Here is a 10297-nt window from a genome sequence, read left to right as displayed (position 1 = left end):
CATATGTGGTATACAAAGTTCTGAATGATTCTTTACACAAATTTCTGAATGCCGTTCGTATGTTGGCCAGCCTGGCATATGCCGCTGATGTTATCCTCTTGATATGTGCTGCAGGAGACAGGTCTGGCGTGATGTCAACTCCCAAGTCTTTTTCTTTCTCTGACTCCTGAAGGATTTCCTCTCCCAGATGATACCTTGTATTTGGCCTCCTGCTCCCTACACCTATCTTCATTACATTACATTTGGTTGGGTTGAACTCCAACAACCACTTGTTCGACCATTCCTTCAGTTTGTCTAGGTCTTCTTGAAGCCTCAAACAGTCCTCTTCTGTCTTAATCCTTCTCATAATTTTGGCATCATCCAAAATGTGTGTGTGTGTGTGTGTGTGTGTGTGTGTGTGTGTGTGTGTGTCAGCCTCCACCACCGTGATGTGGTGGAGGCTGACTCCATACACAGTTTCAAGTGTAGATGTGATAGAGCCCAATAGGTTCAGGAACCTGTACCCGCCTCTCAACTGTCAATCAACCTGTTGATTGACAGTTGAGAGGCGGGACCAAAGAGCCAAATCTCTACCCCTAACTAGGACAATTAGGTGAGTACAGCCACGAGAACTGGTAGAATAAGCCTATCAAACTATACAAGATGATAACAGGTGTATAGAATATGGACAAGAACTAATAGTTCCAAGTAAAAAAAATTCGACCATCGGAAAGGACCTCCAAGTCGATAATAGTTTTTATTTAGTCCTTCTTAATAACATTTTGCTTGTGAGAGCTGTCATTATTTTCAACTAGAGCTGTAAGGCGCCGTCTGCACTCACTATGGAAATCACTCGGGGTCAGGCCGCTCCTGACAGTGCTGTCAACCTCAACAGTGTGTGGTCATGGACATAGACATTTCCACCAACCACTCTGTGCTAAACTTAGCCCAAAGGTATAGGTTATCTTGAGATGATTTCGGGGTTCTTTAGTGTCCCCGCGACACGGTCCTCGACCAGGCCTCCACCCCCAGGAAGCAGCCCGTGACAGCTGACTAACACCCAGGTACCTATTTTACTGCTAGGTAACAGGGGCATAGGATGAAAGAAACTCTGCCCAAAGGTGGACCTCGTTCGAGGCCCAGCGAGGAGGAGCACCTTCCCCTGGCCGCTAGGTCTTGCCTGCTCACCCAAGAAGACAGATCAAGTCACACACAGGTTTATACCTTCTGGGATATCGTAATTAAGCCACGTTAGGTATTTACATGAATCAAGTTGATGTAAAGCCTTCACGGAACATTAAGAAATGTATTTATTTCCACAAGTATACTTGTATACTTGTGGAAAAGTATACTTGGATACTTGATTAGCAGAGAGAGAGAGAGTTGGTGCTTGTCACGCCCCGAATTTGCCGTATTTAAATGAGTTAACGTTAATGAGCTCTTGGATACAACACTCTCCAGAGCTCTGAGTAAATTGTCTAGTTAATGTAACTAACGTGAGCAGATTATTCTTTATATTACTTTTGTAACGTAATTATTGACGGGAGAATATTAATACTCAGGTATATATATATATATATATATATATATATATATATATATATATATATATATATATATATATATATATATATATATATATATATATATATATATATAAAATTTTGTGAGGGTACCACCTCTGGTGCCAATGTGGGGACCCATAGCCTCGGAGAAGAAAATAAAAAGTATTCAGAGGAGACCTTGTGGTTTCTCACTGAACACTAATATTATCTTCTCCTACCACCCCCATTTGATTTGTGGAACTATATATATATATATATATATATATATATATATATATATATATATATATATATATATATATATATATATATATATATATATATATATGTCGTACCTAGTAGCCAGAACGCACTTCTCAGCCTACTATGCAAGGCCTGATTTGCCTAATAAGCCAAGTTTTCCTGAATTAATATATTTTCTCTAATTTTTTTCTTATGAAATGATAAAGCTACCCATTTCATTATGTATGAGGTCAATTTTTTTTAATGGAGTTAAAATTAACGTAGATATATGACCGAACCTAACCAACCTTACCTAACCTAACCTAACCTATCTTTATAGGTTAGGTTAGGTTAGGTAGCCGAAAAAGTTAGGTTAGGTTAGGTTAGGTAGGTTAGGTAGTCGAAAAACAATTAATTCATGAAAACTTGGCTTATTAGGCAAATCGGGCCTTGCATAGTAGGCTGAGAAGTGCGTTCTGGCTACTAGGTACGACATATATATATATATATAGTTACTGTGGTACAGTGGTAGCACACTCGCTTTGCGCTTCGCTAGCAATTTGGTATGGGGTTCGTATTATGGCCGGGGAGGATTGACTTGGCGTCAATCCTTAACTGACGCCTCTGTTCACCCAGCAGTGAATGGGTACCTGGTTGTTAAACCATTTGGCGGGTCGTATTCCGGGGACAATTAGGATTAAGGACCTGCCTGAAATGCTACGCTTGCTAGTGGCTGTACAAGAATGTAACAACTCTTGTATACATAAATAAAATAGGTATATACATTGAGAAATAGGTAACAGTGTAGCCGGAACTGGATGAACTTAATACGACCGTTTACCTATTTTTTTTTATCCATTGTGGATTATATTCCGTACTCAGATTAGTGGACTTGGTAGCTAGATAGATATGGTATTATTTATTAATGTAAGTTATTGGTAGAACTGATGGCCTAAGAACGTAGATGTAGCTATAGAATATCGTGTGGGTCTCTGATGGCGAAGTGAAGTACTCACCTAGTTGTATTCACCTAGTTGTGTTTGCGGGGGTTGAGCTTTGCTCTTTCGGCCCGCCTCTCAACTGTCAATCAACTGAAGTGAAGTGAGAGCTCTGAGCAGAGGCTACGGGCGATGAGGTGGTCGCCCGTAGCTATGGTATTGAAAGGGTGATTGATGACCAGACCACACACTAGAATGTGAAGGGACGACGACGTTTCGGTCCGTCCTGGACCATTCTCAAGTCGATTGGAAGGGTGTATGGGTCACCCTTGGCTAATTACATTACGTTTGGTTCTGTTTTGTAATGTGCACTCCGCCAGTGCCCACCAGTGCCCCAACAGTGCCCCAACAGTGCCCCAATAGTGCCCCAACAGTGCCCCAACAGTGCCCCAACAGTGCCCCAACAGTGCCCCAATAGTGCCCCAACAGTGCCCCAACAGTGCCCCAACAGTGCCCCAACAGTGCCCGCCAGTGCCTCATTTAAAACATGGAGCACATTATTCCTTGGCTACCTGTTGATAGTCTTCAACAGTGGATGATTCATTTTGTGAAGTGTTTGTGTCTTATATGTGAACGTCCGCATTACTGAACGCTGGCAGTTGAAGGGAATTATTTGATCAGTTGTCAGTTATAGTTCTCTGAAACTCTTAATTAGTTTCTGAGAATATTTTCTCAGAAAACATTCATTAGCAAATCAAAGTTACAATCTGTTATGGGATTACTTGAATCATAACTTCTTTAGAGAGTAACTGGGAAGTTACTCTTATCACGATTGATAAAGATTAAGCCGCCCAAGAGGTGGCACGGGCATGAATAGCCCGTAAGCTCTTATCACCTGCACGGTGGCTACTTATATTCATAAGTATGAGGGATAAGGTGGGAGGGAGATAAAGGATAAGGTGGAAGGGAGATGAGTAAGGTGGGAGAGGAACTCACCCATGCTCAAGGGAGGGAGTCGGCCGAGCGGGCAGCACGCTGGACTTGTGATCCTATGGTCCTGGGTTCGATCCCAGGCGCCGGCGAGAAACAATGGGCAGAGTTTCTTTCACCCTATGCCCCTGTTACCTAGCAGTAAAATAGGTACCTGGATGTTAGTCAGCTCTCACGGGCTGCTTCCTGGGGGTGGAGGCCTGGTCGAGGACCGGGCCGCGGGGACACTAAGCCCCGAAATCATCTCTCAAGATGCTCTATGAAGACGGGAGGGGAAATACTCATGTTAGTATTCATCTGAATTATATATTTTTGTTTATCTTTATCTTTATCTACCTTATCTTTGTTTATCTTTATCTTTATCTTTATCTACCTTATCTTTGTTTATCTGTCTGACCTTTTCCGCTTCATCTTCTTATTATATTTCTCTTCGTTTTATTTATTATTTGTGTTTCGTAATTTATCTCATATCTGTGGGTTTTGTTCGTTGTGTAAATCACGTTATTGTTGACCAGTCTCAGCTAAATTATCATGTGCTGGGGTCTAGGAATTTGAAAAGGGGCAGCTAGGGACAGCTAGGGGTAGCTAGGGGTAGCTAGGGGCAGCTAGGGGTACCTAGGGACAGCTAGGGGTACCTAGGGGCAACTGGGGGCAGCTAGGGGTACCTAGGGACAGCTAGGGTTAGCTAGGGGTAGCTAGGGGTAGCTAGGGGTACCTAGGGACAGCTAGGGGTAGCTAGGGGCAGGAGGGAAATTGTGTTCGGTTATCCCAAGAAAGAGATAGGAGGTGAATTGCATTCTCTAAATGTGTTTAGGTAACCTTCCCTGTATCTGGTGGTGATATCAGGGGTTATCTCATGGTTATCTATCGGGTCTGTCACACCACAAGTGCTCATAGAAACTTCCAGAAGCTGTGAATGAACCGTGACTTGGGGGTCATAATGACCAACTTTATTGTAGGGAGAAATATGATGATTACGTTTGTATGTGTTCCTGTTTAACGCGGCATTAATATATGAGTGTAACACACTCCTTCCTTCCACTACCTTCTGTACCTGCCTCTCTGCCTCTCAGACCTTCCCCTGCCTCTCAGACCTTCCCCTGCCTCTCAGACCTTCCCCTGCCCCTCTCAGACCTTCCCCTGCCTCTCAGACCCTCTCTGCCTCTCAGACCCTCTCTGCCTCTCAGACCTTCCCCTGCCTCTCAGACCTTCCCCTGCCTCTCAGACCCTCTCTGCCTCTCAGACCCTCTCTGCCTCTCAGACCCTCTCTGCCTCTCAGACCTTCCCCTGCCTCTCAGACCTTCCCCTGCCCCTCTCAGACCCTCTCTGCCTTTCAGACCTTCCCCTGCCTCTCAGACCTTCTCCTGCCCCTCTCTGCCTCTCAGACCTTCCCCTGCCTCTCAGACCCCTCTCTGCCTCTCAGACCTTCCCCTGCCTCTCAGACCTTCCCCTGCCTCTCAGACCTTCCCCTGCCTCTCAGACCTTCCCCTGCCTCTCAGACCTTCCCTGCCTCTCAGACCTTTCCCTGCCTCTCAGACCTTCCCCTGCCTCTCAGACCTTCCCTTCCTCTCAGACCTTCCCCTGCCTCTCAGACCCTTCTCTGCCTCTCAGACCTTCCCCTGCCTCTCAGACCTTCCCCTGCCCCTCTCAGACCCTCTCTGCCTCTCAGACCTTCCCCTGCCTCTCAGACCTTCCCCTGCCCCTCTCAGACCCTCTCTGCCTCTCAGACCTTCTCCTGCCTCTCAGACCCCTCTCTGCCTCTCAGACCTTCCCCTGCCTCTCAGACCTTCCCCTGCCTCTCAGACCTTCCCCTGCCTCTCAGACCTTCCCTGCCTCTCAGACCTTCCCCTGCCTCACAGACCCTTCTCTGCCTCTCAGACCTTCCCCTGCCTCTCAGACCCTTCTCTGCCTCTCAGACCTTCCCCTGCCTCTCAGACCTTCCCCTGCCCCTCTCAGACCCTCTCTGCCTCTCAGACCTTCCCCTGCCTCTCAGACCTTCCCCTGCCCCTCTCAGACCCTCTCTGCCTCTCAGACCTTCTCCTGCCTCTCAGACCCCTCTCTGCCTCTCAGACCTTCCCCTGCCTCTCAGACCTTCCCCTGCCTCTCAGACCTTCCCCTGCCTCTCAGACCTTCCCTGCCTCTCAGACCTTCCCCTGCCTCACAGACCCTTCTCTGCCTCTCAGACCTTCCCCTGCCTCTCAGACCCTTCTCTGCCTCTCAGACCTTCCCCTGCCTCTCAGACCTTCCCCTGCCCCTCTCAGACCCTCTCTGCCTCTCAGACCTTCCCCTGCCTCTCAGACCTTCCCCTGCCCCTCTCAGACCTTCTCTGCCTCTCAGACCTTCCCCTGCCTCTCAGACCTTCCCCTGCCCCTCTCAGACCTTCCCCTGCCTCTCAGACCTTCCCCTGCCTCTCAGACCTTCCCCTGTCTCTCAGACCTTCCTCTGCCTCTCAGACCTTCCCTGCCTCTCAGACCTTCCCTGCCTCTCAGACCTTCCCTGCCTCTCAGACCTTCCCTGCCTCTCAGACCTTCCCCTGCCTCTCAGACCCTTCTCTGCCTCTCAGACCTTCCCCTGGCTCTCAGACCTTCCCTGCCTCTCCGACCTTCTCCTGGCTCTCAGACCCTCTCTGCCTCTCAGACCTTCCCTGGCTCTCAGACCTTCCCCTGGCTCTCAGACCTTCCCCTGGCTCTCAGACCTTCCCCTGGCTCTCAGACCTTCCCTGGCTCTCAGACCTTCCCCTGGCTCTCAGACCCTCTCTGCCTCTCAGACCTTCCCTGGCTCTCAGACCTTCCCCTGGCTCTCAGACCCTCTCTGCCTCTCAGACCTTCCCTGGCTCTCAGACCTTCCCCTGGCTCTCAGACCTTCCCCTGGCTCTCAGACCTTCCCTGGCTCTCAGACCTTCCCCTGGCTCTCAGACCCTCTCTGCCTCTCAGACCTTCCCCTGGCTCTCAGACCCTCTCTGCCTCTCAGACCTTCCCTGGCTCTCAGACCTTCCCCTGGCTCTCAGACCCTCTCTGCCTCTCAGACCTTCCCTGGCTCTCAGACCCTCTCTGCCTCTCAGACCTTCCCTGGCTCTCAGACCTTCCCCTGGCTCTCAGACCCTCTCTGCCTCTCAGACCTTCCCTGGCTCTCAGACCTTCCCCTGTCTCTCAGACCTTCCCCTGGCTCTCAGACCTTCCCTGGCTCTCAGACCTTCCCCTGGCTCTCAGACCCTCTCTGCCTCTCAGACCTTCCCTGGCTCTCAGACCCTCTCTGCCTCTCAGACCTTCCCTGGCTCTCAGACCTTCCCCTGGCTCTCAGACCCTCTCTGCCTCTCAGACCTTCCCTGGCTCTCAGACCTTCTCCTGGTTCTCAAACCCTCTCTGCCTCTCAGACCTTCCCTGGGTCTCAGACCTTCCCCTGGCTCTCAGACCCTCTCTGCCTCTCAGACCTTCCCTGGCTCTCAGACCTTCTCCTGGTTCTTAGACCCTCTCTGCCTCTCAGACCTTCCCTGGCTCTCAGACCTTCCCCTGGCTCTCAGACCTTCCCTGGCTCTCAGACCTTCCCTGGCTCTCAGATCTTCCCCTGGCTCTCAGACCTTCCCTGGCTCTCAGACCCTCTCTGCCTCTCAGACCTTCCCTGGCTCTCAGACCTTCCCCTGGCTCTCAGACCTTCCCTGGCTCTCAGACCTTCCCTGGCTCTCAGACCTTCCCTGGCTCTCAGACCTTCCCTGGCTCTCAGACCTTCTCCTGGTTCTCAGACCCTCTCTGCCTCTCAGACCTTCCCTGGCTCTCAGACCTTCCCTGGCTCTCAGACCTTCCCTGGCTCTCAGACCTTCCCTGGCTCTCAGACCTTCCCCTGGTTCTCAGACCTTCCCTGGCTCTCAGACCCTCTCTGCCTCTCAGACCTTCCCTGGCTCTCAGACCTTCCCCTGGCTCTCAGACCTTCCCTGGCTCTCAGACCTTCCCCTGCCTCTCAGTCCTTCCCCCTGCCTCTCAGACCTTCCCTGCCTCTCAGACCTTCCCTGCCTCTCAGACCTTCCCTGCCTCTCAGATCTTCCCTGCCTCTCAGACCTTCCCTGCCTCTCAGACTTTCCCCTGCCTCTCAGACCCTCTCTACCTATCATTGCCTCACAACCCATCTCTGCTTGTCTCTCTTACTACTAAACACTTCTTACTCCACTTACCTCTCATCACAGATAGTACAGCATCCATCTCTCATTTGAAATAGAAAACAATAGAAACAAATAGACAGAAGAGATTGGTGAATTCTGGAAGCCATGTTCTGGAAGAGTACGGTATACCAATGCAGATGGATTACAAACAAAGCAGAGGAAATAAAAGAAAGGGTTAGTGAAAATGAAACTGATATAATTGCAATTGTGGAAACTAAAATAAATTACATGTTTGTGGATACAATATTTCAAGAGAGGATACCAAGAAACAAGGAAACAAAGACACAGAGGGGAATTGGCACTCGAAGCTTGAGGAACTAGAAGATCGAAATGCAAATGGATTCAAAGGCTTCCTCACTAGTACGTATGACAGCAGATGGGTAAACAATTGTGGTCCTGATAATTTACAATTCCTCAGCAAACAACAGATGACCCCAGGCAGAAATATGATGACAATGACACAGCATGCAGAGATGAACTACAGAGAGCAGCAACAGCAGGATATAGAATGAGAGCTAAACTTCTAGTCACAAGGGACCTAAATATAGGAGAGAGAGAGCACTTGGGAATCAATGAATCCCTATGGTGATCCCTTCTGGGGGCCAGTCGGCCGAGCGGACAGCACGCTGGACTTGTGATCCTGTGGTCCTGGGTTCGATCCCAGGCGCCGGCGAGAAACAATGGGCAGAGTTTCTTTCACCCTATGTCCCTGTTACCTAACAGTAAAATAGGTACCTGGGGTGTTAATCAGTTGTCACGGGCTGCTTCCTGGGGGTGGAGGCCTGGTCGAGGACCGGGCCACGGGGACACTAAAGCCCCGAAATCATCTCAAGATAACACATGAAAAGGAGGAAACAAGAGAAAGGGGAGGAGACACATCAAGCCTTCTGAACCTGATCTTGACCCAGAATGATGAAGGCATCAAGTACTTGGGTAATGTAGAACCCTTGAGAGCCAGTAATTATTGTGTCCTGGGCTTGGGTGATATGATTGGAATTCAACCCGTCCTCACACTAGGCTGGTTAAAGCAGCGGCCGTCCTCCCCAGACAACCCGTCCTCACACTAGGCTGGTTAAAGCAGCGGCCGTCCTCCCCAGACAACCCGTCCTCACACTAGGCTGGTTAAAGCAGCGGCCGTCCTCCCCAGACAACCCGTCCTCACACTAGGCTGGTTAAAGCAGCGGCCGTCCTCCCCAGACAACCCGTCCTCACACTAGGCTAGTTAAAGCAGCGGCCGGCCTCCCCAGACGCATTCATCAATTTTAACATACTGTTTATTAAAAATTGGTTTGTTCTCATATATAAATTAATATTATTATACATAAAAAAATCTATGTATAGTTAGGCATAGGTTAGGTTAGGTTAGGTTAGGTGTTTAGATTCTGTTGGCGATTATTTGTATTTGTAGTACGTGGGTGAAGCATATATAGAATCGTGGTTCGAACAGAGGACGTGAGCGAAGCACTTGTTCCGGAAGTGTTCAGACGTCATCAGTTGTGAGACGTGTGTAAACCGGTTTTCATTCATCTTCATTTTCATTCATTCATTTGGCGGCTGGATTAACGAGCTTGGATCTTTGTATGCGAGGACGGGCTGCGGAATTAAAATATATCCATAAGCCAAGTGGTCGGGGAAAGGAGAGTACATTGTAGAAAATGGGATTACAGGAGGGTAAGAGAGTATCCGGAAAATATACAATAGGAGGAAGAACTTAGACAGAAGACATTCCAGTAAATGATGGATCATGTCAGATGGAGAGAGAAGGAGTCTGAAGAAAGTTTCAGACCAATAATACGGAAAACAATGGTTCAGTAGACAACACCAAAGAAGCAAAAACTTAAAACAAGAAATAGTTGAAGGAATACAATGATCAAAGGACATAAGAAAACCGGAATAGATGCACGTCAAAGCATAAGATTTCCCACAGCTGCATAGTAGTGCAAAGTTAGTGCATGACGGTTATCTTGAGATGATTTCGGGGCTTTAGTGTCCCCGCGGCCCGGTCCTCGACCAGGCCTCCACCCCCAGGAAGCAGCCCGTGACAGCTGACTAACACGCAGGTACCTATTTTACTGCTAGGTAACAGGGGCATAGGATGAAAGAAACTCTGCCCATTGTTTCTCGCCGGCGCCTGGGATCGAACCCAGGACCACAGGATCACAAGTTCAGCGTGCTGTCCGCTCGGCCGACCGGCTCCCTAGTTCTCCCTAATTTACGGTAAGTAAATTAGTATGATATCTTCAGAGTTCAGAGTCGTAGTACACAGTCATAGGTTCTATAAGTAGGGACTTAGGTCTGCCATATTGGGTATTTCAGATAGCCCTCAGAATCAGCAGGGTAATGGTATTGCAAGGGAAGATCTATGCCATTCTGCCTCCAGAGTTTGTCCGCATCGGACGTGCATGAATCATATTATACGGCCACTAATGTTAATTACCACGTAACATACT

This window comes from Procambarus clarkii, chromosome 33 (genome assembly GCF_040958095.1).
Source record: "Procambarus clarkii isolate CNS0578487 chromosome 33, FALCON_Pclarkii_2.0, whole genome shotgun sequence".
Lineage (NCBI taxonomy): Eukaryota > Metazoa > Arthropoda > Malacostraca > Decapoda > Cambaridae > Procambarus > Procambarus clarkii.
Note: the sequence above shows the minus strand (reverse complement) of the source record.